General features: G+C 37.7%; 1 pseudogene; it reads left to right on the forward strand.

The window, feature by feature from the left end:
• The first annotated feature begins 213 nt into the window (after window positions 1–213).
• Window positions 214–15,920, forward strand: part of LOC131759679 (suppressor of SWI4 1 homolog) — a 31,305-nt pseudogene continuing 15,598 nt past the window's right edge.

A 15,920-nucleotide genomic window follows, 5' to 3' on the forward strand; every position in this document is an offset into this window, starting at 1 on the left:
TCTTGTTACTTTCTCCCCTCCCACTGCATAGTTCTGGCTATTTCCAAAGTCATATTTTCAAATACTATTTCAGCTTGAGTTATAACCTCATGGGAATGACTTTTACATACTTACCATTACTAACTTTTAAACTTTGGCTTGCCCTTTTGTCTGGTTGCTGGCTATCTATTTTTGATGCCATAAAAATCACTTCACCTACATCCTTAAGGCAAAATGGTCTCACTGCAGCATCTCACAGCAGAACACAAACTTCAGCCCTTTTCTGACTGCCTAAGTTTAACACAGTTTTGTGCAGATGTTGAAAAATCAAAGACCATGGGCCAAATCCAGCCTGTTGGTATATAGCATGTAAGCAAACAACTTGTTACACTTCAAACAGTTGAAAAAACGGAGGGGAGAATAATATTTCATGACATAAAAATTTTATGAAATTAAAACTGTCTATAAACAGCACTTTATTAGAATACAGCCATGCTTATTTGTTTACATGTTGTCTATAGCTCCTTCTGTCCTATGACAGTAGTTGCAACAGACACAATATGGGCTGCAAAGCTTATTTATATCTGGCCCTTTTGAGAAGTCTGCAGATTCCTGGTTTAATGCATGAAGCCTGAGTTTAAGAGTAGACGGACAGAGCTACATATAAATCTTAGATAATCTTTTCACTAAATGAAATCTCAGAGAAAGTTACTTAGCACTAATGAGCCTTTGTTCTCTTATCTGTAAATCAGAAGCACCAATAGTCACTTCCTTCTATAAGGCTTATTTCACCTCAAGCCTGAGACTATTACCATAGACTTTTAATTATTTTCTCAGTTTCTTCTTCCTAATAGGTGTGGTGAAGCAATGGCAGACAAAATATATTTTAATATGGTGTCATCTCAGAAATATTTCATAATACCTCTGTGTTCAAGCCTGCTTCAGATTCAAGTGAAACAATATAACCTTGAATTAATTTAACCAAGTAAACATATTAAACAATTGTATTTAATTTTAGAATTTGCTTTCTTTTTATACACATAGTATATATAAGCATATATGGTATATAATATCTATATAAAGTGTATTACACATATGGTGTTATAAAAATGGCTCCTTTAAAGTGATGTTGGAAAAACTGCCTTACCATCTAATAGTACTTACAAAAATAGAATCCAGAAAAAAAAAAAAAAAAAAAAAAAAAAAAAAAAAAAAAAAAAAATAGAATCCAGTTTTATTTAGAGGCCTAAGTGCAAAAGTTACAACTCCATGACAATAGAAAAATGTAGGAAAACCTCTATGACTTCCAGTCTCGTAATTTATGCAACAATTTTATTCTAACTCTCTACAACATCAGGTCATTGGCAACACAGAAGCCCCTTTTTGTTCCCTCCAACAGATTTTAGGGCACGGTAATTTTGTTTTCCTTGAAGTTGTTTTAGATGCAACACTTTTTATGACAAGCCATAAGTACCCAATTATCTAAGATGAAATTTTAATTAATCCTCTATTTAAAAAAACTTTGCACTCCCTTAAACTTCAAAGTATCTTTTGTTTTATTTTGTTAGTTTTTCTAGGTTCCTCATCCCCTTCACTATCTGTGCTGGGCTACACCCTGCAGGCCTGCAAGCCCCGTAGCTGCCCAGCCTCGAGACAGAAGAAAGAGCTGAGAGACAGCGACAGAGATATCAACAGCTTATTGGACATGGGATATTACATATCCAAACCCAAGGTCCTGGAGTGACAGCCCACCATGGGCAGCAGAGGACAGGCAAGACACAGTAGCAGTCTTTGCTACTTGGGGGAGAAGGAGGCTATCATTTATAGGGGGAATTGATTTCAGGTTGGCTCATCAGTTACCAGGGAAACAAGCAGCTGGGCCAAGCAGGGAGGTGGTTACTAATTAAGCCCCATAATTAAGAGGAGTCATTTGAGTGAAGCAGGGACTGGTTGAGCAGGGAATGTACAGAGAGCAACAGAACAGCCATCTCAAGTGGCATATATATTGATATCTCTCTATACATGCTGATCTCTCTAAATTATATATATGCACATAGTATACATAAATATACCTATAAATAATAGATGCATATATTGGACACATATTATGGATTCCTTATAGCAAGAAGCAATCAATTAGATTTATAATTCACAACATGGATAGATCCTAAAACAACATTTTTTGAATTAAAAAAAGACACACTCTCTCTGTCTCTCTCTCTCTCTCTCTCTCTCTCTCTCTATATATATATATATATATATACACACAGATCACTCAGTATATACAAGTTGATAACTTGATAATTCACTTTCTTGGTCCTCAAAGTTTACAGTCAAATAGGGGAAATGGGAGTAAAAACCAAAGCAAAATTAAGGTATGTATATCATATACAGTATATATGAGGAGAGCAATAGGTTCATATTTGTAGGTACTATGGCTCACAACCAAAAGGAAGTTTTAAGTACTTTCTAAAAGAACTACAGATCACAAGACAAACTTATGCCATGACGTTACGGTAGACATTAACATAAATATGGCGCTTACATAGTTCGCATCAGGTACCGGACTTGTATAGCTTAAGGTTAGTGCTAAGTGTTCCCCTCTCATTTCATCAGTATAAATTCTAACAAGGACTATGGTGTTCCTGCATTCAAAGGATACAGAATTATTCTTCGGGAAATTTGACTAAGGTAATGAGATTGCAGGAAAAAATATTTAACCTTTGAATTGACTTAGGTATTTCTTTATAGGTTACTTAGGCTTTCTTTTTATTACTGTGCTTACCTTTTTCCCTTTAATTTCATCTTAAGAAATGACCACTGTCCCCTCCCCCAAGGCTATTTCCACCTGTGCCCATTTTAATTAACTCTATTGACTCAACTTGCATTTGTGTTACATAATTTCTCTTGTGTAATTGGAAATTGTGTTTTATTCAATAATTATTAAAGGGATGATTCAGAGATGCTGGCTTTACTGAAATGTGTGTAGAGGAGTGTTTCATGTAAAGCAGAGCAATCTTTTTATTTCAGGCTCCTTTCATTATATGAAGTTCCAGGAGCTGTTATTTAAATGAAGTTGAAAGAGAACCTATTTACTGGCTGGCAGTCATAGACTGAGCATTTGGAGTTCTTGCGGTTTGATCTCACCGTGTATTATTTGAATAGAATGCATCAAGTGAAATATGGGGAAGTGCAAGAGAAACAATTGGCAAACATAAAGGTAAAATACAAAGATGCTGTCTGCATATTTTGCCTTTGCATCATGATCCTGATATATTACAAATGTATTCAAGAATGTGTTCAAAGTATTCAGTAGTTTACAAATAATTTAGTGAGTCAGAATTAAAGCAATGTTCCCCTCCAAAGTACTCTTGCCGACTTCATGAGGGAAAATTTCAATGCTGATAAATATAGAACTTTTAATAATAAAGTGTTGTTTCAACTATATATCTTTGGATTTTGTGCATTTTCTTGATGAATGTAACCAATACTTTTCTGTGCATTATGAAGCGAAGAGTAGGGGTGGGTAATAGTATTAAAATCCCTTTACGTTTTACAAAGTTCTATTATATACATTTATCGATAATCTTATGTGGGTGTCTGGGCAGGTATTATTATTCTTCTGACTCCAGTTAAAATTTCTTGCATACATTACACTGCCATTCTTTTGCTTTTTGAAAATATAACCAAATAAATTTGAAATTATTGGAGTTATCAAACAGTCTGTAATATGGTCCCATGTGAACCTCTAGTTTGTGATTAAATATGTTCCAAAGGGAAAACTGAGCAAATTATGCTACTTGGCAGCCAAATCTATTTATTGAAAAAATGGGTTATACAGAATGCTCAGGCGAACATTTCTGATATTAACACAGTTGCTGATTATACAAGGTCTATCTGAGAAGGAAAATAACTCTTGTCATATTCTAAGATGCTGGGTGGGAAGACCAGTTGTCATATAGGTGTTCCCACAAAGAAACTTCCTGGATAAAGAATATGAAAGGAAAAGAGAAGAGATACTATGTTAGTGGGTTCTTTAAAGTTAGTATATAAGAGCTGGAATACATTCTCCTTCAGAAATCAAACTAAAGTTTTCCAAGAGAGTGTGGCAAAAACGCCACTTTCTTAGAGCATTTAAAGAGGTCAAAGAGGCAAGATGATATTGATAGAGATGGGGAGGGGTGAGAGACAGTGGACTTGTGTCTGGGGACATCTTACAGAGTAGGCGCTTTGGAGTCAGGTTGACCTAGGTTTAAATCTTGGACCCATTACTTTTCAGTGATGTGACTATAATAGCAAGATCAAACCAAACATAAAATTCCAAGTGATAGGCCAGAGCAATATGATGTTTGCAAAGGAAATATTTGAAAACACGTGCATGATTCTAGAAAGCCCCCCAAGGACATAAAAACATTGAAAGAAAGGGCTGAGAGAGGATATGTGAGGGTTCCACCTTTGGAGAGAGTTATATGTGTGGTGTGACTCTCTCCCACCCCAAAGCAGAGGGACGAGGGTGCCTGTGGCCAACTTCAGTTCTAATGAGAAGGGCTTCCATGGAATCCTGTGTAGAGCCCGGTGTTTTCTATAACTGTAGGGGAGTAACACAGTGAACTCTTTTGAGCAATATAAAGGCTATAGCTCTCATATCAGCTTGAGCCAACAAGGTGGGGACAGGAAGGAGGGAGGGGGCCAAAGGAGAAAGTGGGGGGGGGGGGAGACATAGCCACTTGTACGTTGAGCCACAGAAACACTTAGTGATGCCAGAACAAGAAGGTGAAAATGGTTCACCAGTACCAGGTGTCTGTGATTTGAACAAAGAGCCAGTCTGAAGTTTAACCAAGCAGGAGCCTGAGGGGCCTTCCCCGGACAGACTCCCCACCCCCACGGCCTCTGCCCGCCTCTTCTTTGTAGAAAAACTTTAGCCTCCTAGGTCTTCCCCAAGTTCCAAAGAATAAATTTAATAAGAGAAGTGAGAAAATGCAGAAACAAAGGAAAATAGTCAAGGAAGGGAAAATAATAATAGTTTAGTCATAAAACAAAGTCAAGGACCTTTAGTTCCTTCTCAAAGACTATAGATAATATTCTGAGCCACATGCTTTGAGCCATTTTGCCGATACTGAAATCCCCACCAGGTGAAAGAAGTTACCTGTACGCTGCCCACAAGCGGGTAGATCCCAGACCGGTTGGAACCAGCAGGTTGACAATGTTGACTCCCAGTTACCTCATCACCAACCAATCAGAAGAATGTCCAGGAGCTGATCACACACCCCACAACCCCCAACCCCTCCCTCACCCCGTCTTTAAGAACCTTTCCCTGAAGGCCATCAGGGAATTTGGGCCTTTTAAGCTGCCCGGATCTTTGCTTGATGAACTGTAATAAATACCGCAACTTTCTTTCCTCACAACCTGGTGTCAGTACATTGGCTTTACTCCGGGCAGGTGAGCAGAACTGAGTTTAGTTCAGTAACAAAGCCATTTTAAACACTGATCAAAAGAACACCTAAAAAAAACCAAAAAACGAAAAACACCTGGAGGAGTGATGGAACCCACCCCCACCCCCAGCTGTGTAAAGCAGAACGGGGATGCGTGGGTCCTGAATAACATGCAAAGGTGATCAGAGAGGAAAACATGTGCTCTGAGCATTTGTCAAGGTGAACGGATTTCAAGCCTCCCCACAGCAATGCCTAATTCAACAAGAACTACATTTTACTCTTATCTGTTCTCCCCAACATAGCCCATCTTGTACCTCTGTCGGGAACCAGAAACCTCAGTTTTCTCGTATTTTGAAAGCCCTATGTATATATATAGCACAGCGGATTACCGGTTACTCTTCACAACGGTGCAGGAGGTGAGCAGAGCGTGCTGGAAGCGGTAGGCAGCAACTTCGTGGAAGAGACTGCGGGAGGCGGCAGACAAGGCGGTCTCTGGAACCTGAGATCACGCGCATGCGCCTGGGGGCACGCAGCCCGGCCCTCGCGAGACCCACGCTGCGCAGCCGCATTCGTTCGTGTTTAGCCGAGTTGCGGGGAGGCGGCAGCGTCCGGCTGCTCCGGCTGTCTGCACGGTCTCGTGGAGCTGCTCACAGCCACCGCCTGCCTGCGGGGACGAAAGACAAACTCTTTGCAGGATTCTGTGGTACTGGCTGGGTCCTGCCGAGTCACATATTTACTGGTCTTGAGCAAAATGGAGACCAGTATTTACATTAAGCTGATGCACCTCCCTGGAGGCCCCACCTTGATCTTCCAGACGAACTCGTACACGCTGGTGCATGCTGTGGTTTCCTCGCTGTGCTGGTACCCGTGTGCTTGAGTGGCAGTTTGCCCATCCTTCCCTTCTGGTGCTGAGCAGCCTTGGGCCCCATTATGTGCACGTGAAGCTCACGGCAACCGTGTTCCAGAACCTGTTTTCCCATCTATGTGCACAAGGCGAACGTGAACGCCGTCAAGCGCCAAATTCTCATCAACTGCGGTCCCTACTCCCAGGAGCTGGAATCCCGCTATTATAGCATGAAAGCTGTTGTGGGAGCATGTTGTAGAATGATGAAGCTTCTCAGGAGATGAGCTCCCTGCAGGACATGGGTGAGTTCTGGCCACGGGCTCGCGGGTTTGAGGCAGAGCGGGATTGCGAGCACAGTGTTACCGAGCTGCCCCAGGCGGTTGCCCGGCGCTACCAGTACTGGGCCTCACATAACCTGCAGCTCATCAGGAGGGTGTTGGGGAGGGGAACATGCTGTCCTACAGTTTCCTGCACAAGACTTTGGGGGAACTTCAGGCCACCCTTGTAGCCAAGAAGGAGAAGCTGCAGCTCAAGGCCCGGAGGGAGGACAGGCAGGCCCAGACCTTCCAGAACAAGTAGGAGCAGTGAGAGACCCGTTAGAAGAAGATCCTGGGGGCATGAAGAGGGCACGGGCAGAGGCTAGTGGAGACTGTGATGCTGAGGACCCCGGGGGAAGCCCTGGTAGCAGAGGGGGGCAGCCAGCAGGAAGAGGGGGAAGGTGAAACCCAGTATTCCCGTCAGGCGGTGGGCAAGGAGCCTGACACCGGTCCCGAAGGTGCACAGACAGCCCGCCAGGCCCTCAGTATAAGTAACCGTGAAGGAGCTGAGGGCAGACCGAGGCAGGGGCCTACATGGTGAGTGGAGGCTTCCAAAGACCACTACTATGAGCATTTTTACACTTTTGTGAGGTTTTTTTTTTTTTTTTTTTTTTGCGGTACGCGGGCCTCTCGCTGACAGGCTCCGGACGCGCAGGCTCAGCGGCCTTGGCTCACGGGCCCAGCCGCTCCGCGGCACGTGGGATCTTCCCGGACCGGGGCACGAACCCGTGTCCCCTGCATCGGCAGGCGGACTCTCAACCACTGCGCCACCAGGAAAGCCCGAGTTGTTTTTTTTTTAATTGGTGTCTTTTTATCTCAGTTTGGTGATGTACTTTCCAGTGGGAGGTAAAATGACAGATATATAGGCAGAGTTAACTTTTCTCCTCTAATCCCACGGCTCCAAAAGTTTGATTAGATTCAAAATGATTTCAGCAAAACCTTATTATAAACTTAGACATTGTTCGGTTGGCTGTTGTCTCCCATTCTCCTCTTTAAACAAGGTTATGGGTGGAGGACAGTGAGAAGACAAAGGTGGAAAGGATGCCACGGCCAGGGGGAAACACAGATGTAGCCCATTTGGGGGCACACAGAGGTCAATCCTGGGTCCTAATGGCCCCCTCTTTTCCCAGTAAATTCTCCTGGGACAAATAAAAAAGACAACTTCCTAGGAGATTCTGTCTAACCATGGAAAAACACTGTGGGTATTTAAGTTATCAACCCTCACTAAATGGCTCCTAAAGGCAACTGTATTGAAGTTTTAAATCCTGTAGCTAAACCGAGGATCTGTCTCAAACAGCAGCTTGTTTCTTGTTCCCGTAGCATTTCATGGCATTGAGTTTTTGGATCATATGTAGTGTTTTATGGAAGGGTTTTACTGTTGTTACAAAGTAAATATGAAATATAATAGAAAACTCAGGTTACAAACAGTTAAACTGTGTAATAAGGCAAATGTATAGGGAAGGAGACAAATAGCTATGGGAAGACTGGGTCTGTAAAACATTTCTAGGATGCCATGATTAATTGTTAGTAGGGATAAATTCCTTTTCTCTTAAGAGAGTAGTATTGTGTGTAGAGGTGTTAAAATATCTGTGAGGCTCCCTAAGGGAGAGAGATTATATTAATTTTAATGGTGAAACATAAATGGAAAAATGGTAGTAAATCAGTAATGAATTTCCATAGAAAGCTATTGAATTTATTTTCCATTTAATTTTCATGCAAGTACTTGTGTGATCTATGAACATGTTATCCATTTGAAATGGGAGGTGCCTTTTTTTGTTTTGTTTTGATTTTTTTAATGAGCATTAAGAGATGTGAGGATTTTGATGTAGTCACTTAATTACAAGTAGGAAATTGATTTCTATGCTATGTGTTTTAGCTGATGTTGAGTCAAATCACCTGAAGTCTTGTTCAATTATAGTGTTTAAATATATTGAGGAGTTACTGTTTATCATTCACCCATTTATTAGACAAATATTTATTGAGAGCCTACTATGTGCTTGGCAGTGTTGTAGGTCCTAAAAATACAGTCATACAATAAATATTCAGAGGACCTCCCTTCATGATGCTTATGTTCTAGAAGGGACAAAATCTACAAGCAGCTAGGAAATTAATGTATTATTATTCAGTAGTAAGAATAAAGTTAGTTAAAGGGACATAGAGTGATAGAGTTTGCTATGTTAGAGGGCTCAGGAAAGGCATCCTTGAGGGTGTGTCATTTGTGCTGAGTGAAGTGAGGGGATAAGTTACTTGACTATCTGTGTGAAGAATATTTCAAACAGGAAGACAGGAGGGGCACATACCTTAAGTTGCAGTATATTCTCTGAGTTTGAGAAATTGTAAGATCAGGTTGATCAGTGATCAAGGACAATATTGGTAGGAATGAGGCCAGAGAGGTAGAGGGGAGCCAGATAATATAGGGATTTGTAGGAGACCACTGAAGGATTTTAGAGCAGGAGAGTGACATAATCTGATTTACATTTTAGAGATATCTTCTATGTGAACAATAGTTAATAGGAGGAAAAAGGCAGAAGTGGCGAGACCAATTCAATAGCTATTTTAGTTGTACGGAAGAGAATGTTGTTCCCATGGGCTAGGGAGATTGCCTGGGAAGAGGTGAAAAGTGGTTACATTTCAGGTATATTCTGAAGTGTCAGAAACTTTTGATAAGTTCTTATATATAATATCTAATTTAATCTTCAAAATAACTGTATGAGGAAAACAGATATTGTCATCACCTCCGTTTCTAGAGGAGTCTGTGGGTGAAAGATAGCAAGTAACTTTCTCAATGTCCTTGCATTGGTAAATGATAGAATTAAACATGATTAAACCTGGATTTGGCCATCTCCATTATTTGAGATTTTGCCCATAACATTACATTGCCTTTTTTTTTTTTTTTAAACCTAATTCATAAAGTAGACCATGACAGGACAACAATAGAAAAATGGCTTCACATGTCAGGCATAGTTGCAGTGAAATGGAACTTATTTGTTGTATTGTTTACTTTGTTGCTGTCAAAGATGGATTCCCTGCACCACCTTTGAATAAAACCTTTAATCCCAGAACTGGAAAAGGAAAGATTCTAGGAATTGCAGATAGTAGGCCTGTAGCTAAGGGAGGAAAAGGAATGTCACATCCTTCCTGCCCCCGACAATCCACCATGAGAACAAGGACAAATTATGTTTTATTTATTTATTCTTTGTTAGGCTGAAGAATTTATTTTCTCAGCAAATTATGTCAATTAATGATCAATTTGTAAGGTAAATGAACCAAATTTATCAATGGTTTCTGTCAACAAACTTTTAAAAAATATTTTATAATTTAAACAAATGTACAGTTGTACAACCTTCACCGTAATGCAGACTTAGAGCATTCCACCGTCCCTCAGAGTTAATCCACACTCAGCTCTAGGAAGCCACTAGTTTTCTTTCATTCCCTATAAATCTGCCTTTTCTAAAATATTCATATAAATAAAATCATGCATTGTAGTTTTTTACGTTTGGCTTCTATCTCTTAGCCTACTGTTTTTGAGGTTATCCAAGTTGTGTGAATTGGTAGTTCTTTCCTTTTTATGGCCGAATAATATTCCATAATATGGGTGTGCCACATTACTCATTTGTCAGTTGATGGACAATTGGGTGGTTCCCAACTTTGGACAGTTAGGACTAATGATATGTGAACATTCATACACGTGTTTTTATGTGGACCTGTTTTTTTCATTTTTCTTGGATAGATTCCTACAAGTGACATTGCTGAGTTGTATGGTAAATAACTGTTTAATTTTTTAAGAAACATTTTCCAAAATGTCTGTACCACTTTTATCTTCCCACTAGCAATGCATGATGGTTCTAGTTTTTCATTATCCTCTCTGACAATATTGTCTGACATTTTGATTAGAGCCATTCTAATGGGTGTGTAGTTGTGTCTCTTTATGAATTTAGCATTTTCCTAATGATTAATAATGTGAGCATATTTCAAGTGCTTATTAGCCGTTCATATATCTTTTTTTGTTAAATATTCAAGCGTTTCACTGATTTTTAAGTTGGGTTGTTTGTCTTATTGAGTTGTAAGGATTATATATTGTGCATACAAGTATTTATTAGATATATGATTTTCAAATATTTTTCTCCTAGTTTGTGGCTTGACTTTTCATTTTCATAACGATCGTTTTTGAAACAAAAAATAATTTTGATGAGGTTCAGTTTATCAATTAATTATTTTATGGATCATGTTTAAAGTCTGAGAATATTTTGTCAAACTCAAGATCATAACGATATTCTCTTTTTTTCTATATGTTTTGTAGTTTAATTCTTACATTTAGGTCTATGAGATTACTTGATCCATTAACATGGTTATTTTCCCATTTATTTAGAACTTCCTAGATTTCTTTCAACAGTGCTTTGTAGTTTTAAGTATAAGATGCACTTCTTTGAATATTAAGTGTACTCCTAGGTAATTTATTCTTTGATCTTATTGTAAATGAAATTGTTTTCTTAATTTCATTTTTGTATTGTTCACTGCTAGTATACGGAAATACATTTGGTTTAAATATGTTTGTCTTGTATCTTGCAATCTTGATGAACTCCTTAATTAATTCTAACAGTATTTTAGTGACTTCCATAGGATTTTCTATATAGAAAATCATGTCATCTGCTAATAAGATAATTTTTCTATATCTTTTTCTTGTTACATAGCCATGGCAAGAATATCCAGTACAAGGTTGAACAGATGTGGCAAGAATGCACATAGTTGAGTCATTCCTCATCTTGGGAGGAAAGCATTCATTTTCACCATTAAGGGTTATGTTAGGTGTGGATATTTCATAAGGGAGTAGCCCTCATGATGAGATTAGTGCCCCTATAAGAAGAAACACAACAAAGCTTCTTTCTTTCTGTTTTCCATCATGTCAGAATACAATGAGAAGGTTGCCATCTACAAACCTGGAAAAGGGCTCTCACTAGGAACCAAAGCAACCAGCACCTTGATTTTGAACTTCCCAGCCTACAGAACTGTAATAAATTTCTGTTGTTTAAGCCACCTAGTCTATGATATCTTGTTAGAGGACCCTGAACCAACTAAGACAGTTGTGGTATATAATATAATTCTTTTGTGGTGTGTGTATATATATATATATATATATGCATATATAATTTTTCCTTCTTGTTTTTGGTAATTTGCATTTCTTGAATTTTTCAAACAAAAGTTATGAGTTCCATTGATTTTCTCAATTGTTTATATGCTTTTTATTTCATTGATGTCTCTACTAGTATATTTTATTTCCTTGCTTCTGGTTGTTTTATTTGTTTAGTTTGCTCATGGGTATCTAGTTTCTTAAGGTGGAAGCTCAGGTTATTATTTTGAGATCTCTTTTTCTGATATTGGTCATATGGGTATAAATTTCCCTCTAAGCACTGTTTCAGGTACATTGCATAAATCATATGTTGTATTTTCCTTTTCATTCATTTCAGAATATCTTCTATTTTGCCTGTGATGTCTTTTTTGATCAATGAGTTATTTGGAATGGTGTTTTAAAAATTAATATTGGGATTTTTCATATGTTTTGTTGCTGTTGATTTCTAATGTATTTCCATTGTGGTCAGATCACATACTCTGTATGAGTTCCTTACTTTTAAATGTATTATGACTTGTTTTATTCCCTAGCATATGATCTGATCTATTCTGGAGAATGATGCATGTAAAGAATGTGGATTCCACTGTTGTTGGGTAGAAATTACTATAGCTCTTTGTTAGGTTGATACTGTTGTTCAAGTCTTGTATATAGTTCAGGACTTTTTGATTAGTTCTACCCCTTATTGAGAGCGGTGTATGAAGCTTTCTCACTCATTTCTCTGTTCAGTTTTGTTCATTTATTGTTTCATATATTTTGAGCCTATAAGTTACATATTTGTTTATAATTATTATATCTTCCTGATGCATTGACCCTTTTATCATTATCAAATTTGTTGTTTGTCTCTAATAATATTTTTTGCCTTAAAGTGTATTTTGTCTTATATTGATATAGCATTCCAGCTGTCTTGATGCTTACTGTTTGCCTGATAAATCTTTTCATATCCAGTCTAATTTTGTCTCTTAGTCTAAGGTGGATATATATAGCAGCTTGTAGTTGGTTTTGGTTTTTTATTTGTATACAGCCTGAGAGTCTTTGCCTATTGTTAGGGGTATTTAGACCATTTGCACTCAAAGTAATTATTGGTATGGTTGGATTTATCTTTGTCATTTGTAATTTGTTTTCTAGATGTTTGATCACTTATTGTATCTCACTGTTTCTCCCTGACTGCACTTTTTGGTGATGAGCTAGTATCTTTTAATGTACCATTTTCACTCCTCTGTTGATTTTTAAGTGCATTTTTGCATTTTTGATTGTTTTCCAAATGGTTGTTTTAAGAATTATAATATCCCTATTAATTTGTCAAAAGACGCTTCATATTAATACTAACTCAATTTTGATTAAAGTATCAAATTTTGTTCCAGTATACTTTTATTCCTTCTCCCTTTCCTTTTGCTGTTATGGTTATGTATGTTATATTGATATGTATCAGGAACCCAAGCAATAGATTGTTATAATTATCACGATATATAGCCTTTTGCTTTATGTAAAAGTTAAGAAAGAAGGGAAAATATATTTATATAAATCTATAGAAAATGGATTTGGATTTATATTGTTTGTATTAACTCATATATTTGCAACTTCCCATGATCCTGTGAATTTCAGTTGCAGTCTAGTGTCATTTTTTGTCAGCCTGGAGAAATTCCATTACTATCTCTGGTGAGGCACTTTTGCTAGCAATAAATTTTCTCAGTTTTTATTTAACATTTATTTTTGTATAATTATTTTGCAATGTATAGAACTTTTTGTTATCCTGCTTAGGTTTGTTGAGATTCTTGGTTGTGTAGATTTTTTTTTCATCAAATTTGGAAGTTTTTAGTTATTATTTTATCAAATATTTTGTCAGCTCCTTCTTTTTATTCCTGTTAACAGTAATCAGTCTCAGGAATATGCTTGTCTTCTAGCCACATTATATCAAGCTGGTAGACATATGTTGACCTCCCCCATTCACCTGCCTCTGAGAAGTCACATCTACTGCTGTGTTGCTGGGCATGGGTGTTACCTGTCACTCCAAATAAAGTTAGCCCACTTTGCCCACTGCAGAGAATCTTCTAGTCCTTGTGACTTGACCCATCCTGGCAGAACTGCCATGCTGAGCTGGGGTGGGGGTGGGGAAAAGATGGAAGGCCAGGCCAGAATGCATAGATCTCCACTTTTCTTACTGAGCGTCCAGCAGTTTTGAAACCATAAATACTTTTCAGATTGATTCTGCCTCTGGGTGATTTTTAGAGCAGTGAAATTGTTTTCTTGGTTTCTGTTTTGTTGTGTTTTTGGTCTATTTGTTTGGCTTTTCAGTTGTTTTTGAGGAGAGGATTTGCCATTCTTTTCAATCAGCCATAGCCCTAATTCCTGTCACTCTTAAACAACTTTGTTTTGACTGATGAATGAATTGGGTTAGAGTTTGGGCCTGTAGATCGAAACAGTTTCCCGCCAAACTGCATGACACACTGCTTTCTGATGTGGAGGGGCTATTAATTAGGACACTTTGAGATGAAAAGTTGATTTCTCCCTCAATTCTTTGTTCAAATACAATGCAGAGCTTTTTTAAAATATCAAAAAAGTCAAAGCTTGCACCACAGACTGTGGAGGCATAAATTGTGAGAAAATTTGCCATTAAGGAGATTTTAAAATTTATCTTTGAAGTACATTAGTTCAAAAAGTTATTTACTGTTTTTTGTTTTGTTTTGTTTTCCTTTCCATCTCTTGCAAGAAAGGAGGTTCATGCCAGGCCGCGTCGTACTTTCAGCTGTTTAAAACTTTCCTGTGCTTTCCTGCTGCCCCATCAGGGGATATCATTTGCTAAAGCAATTCAGTTATCAGGCTCTTTATTTTACTCAAACCCTGAGAGAACTCAGAAGTGGACTAAATTGGGAAATTTTGTGAAGGAACAATATCTTAGAGATAATCAGCTCGCTTCAACAAAATGCCTCTTTATTTTAATGGGACAAGATAAAAACGAACATGCATTTTAAATGCCCTCACCCATGTCACTAATTGCACCGTAAGTTGCTTAAAAGAAACAATTACTACAATTCTGGTTGACTCAAGTATTTCACTAAACTTGGCAAGGCTTCCTCTTTCAACTAGAGTATTATGATTATGAAGCAGTAACAAAAACCAAGTTATTTCTGTCTGAAAATTTATAAGAGAACTAAAGAAAAAGTATTTACAGTAAGTAATTATACCCTTAAAGTATTTGCATTTATATGTTTCATTTTCATTTAAATATAAAATAGAAAAGTCAATTTTTGTGGCTTTCTATGACAGAAACTGATACTTATACCCCAATATCAATTTTTATCACCCTCCTTTTAATAATAGTATTACCTCAATTTTACCTGGCTACATTGCATATAGGAGTGGTAATGAAACTCAGCCTCAGAGAGGTAATTGACATGCCAAATATCACAAAGTAGTTTCTTGTGGAACTGTGACATGAAACCATATATTCAACTCTAATAAAAACTTTTGATGCTAAAATAATCTAAACTTTGGGGATATATTAACTCAAAATTAGCCACAGTTTCCTTCTACTATGGATTTCATTCTTCTTGACAGCCAACAGTTATATTATTCACGTTAATATTTTTTCTTTTTTGATCTTTAGGAACAAAATAAAAACTATTCTCAGTGGAGAGAGTTTATTCATATTCATTTTAAACCTAATCATGTTTAGATAATGTAATAATAATGAACTAAAAACGGTCAAAGAGGGCTCACTATTCAAATGGTAATAGAATTTCCATCAATCATAAGATAAAATACCAGACAGTGAAGATGCAACTGCAGTATAATAAGTCATTCTAAATGCTGTGCGTGCAATAGAATCAACAGACCATTAGTTCAGTTTTATCCACAAATGAAAGGAAGAAAATTAAGAGATCGTAATCTTCTGGTCAAACTCTGAAGCAGAGAACGTGTTGACTTTAGGTTGCATGTGGCCCATTTAAAATGATCCAGTATCAGGGATCCATATGAAAGCAGACATTTTCATTTGAAGGTAATTTAGCCATTTTATTATTTTTGTTTTTGTGAGTTTAAGTTTCTAGCTCTGTCCTCTACCTCCTCATACTTTAGAATGGAGGGAGCTGTTTTGGTGTATGAAAAATGATAGGAGTTAGAAGATGCGGAATCAGAGGTTTCTTTATTGACTGTTGACTAGCTTCGGCAAGTTCAGTGAAGTGGCTGAGTAGAATCTTTTTACTATACTCCGTTGGGTTCCT

This window comes from Kogia breviceps, chromosome 7 (genome assembly GCF_026419965.1).
Source record: "Kogia breviceps isolate mKogBre1 chromosome 7, mKogBre1 haplotype 1, whole genome shotgun sequence".
In the NCBI taxonomy this organism is placed as follows: Eukaryota; Metazoa; Chordata; class Mammalia; order Artiodactyla; family Physeteridae; genus Kogia; species Kogia breviceps.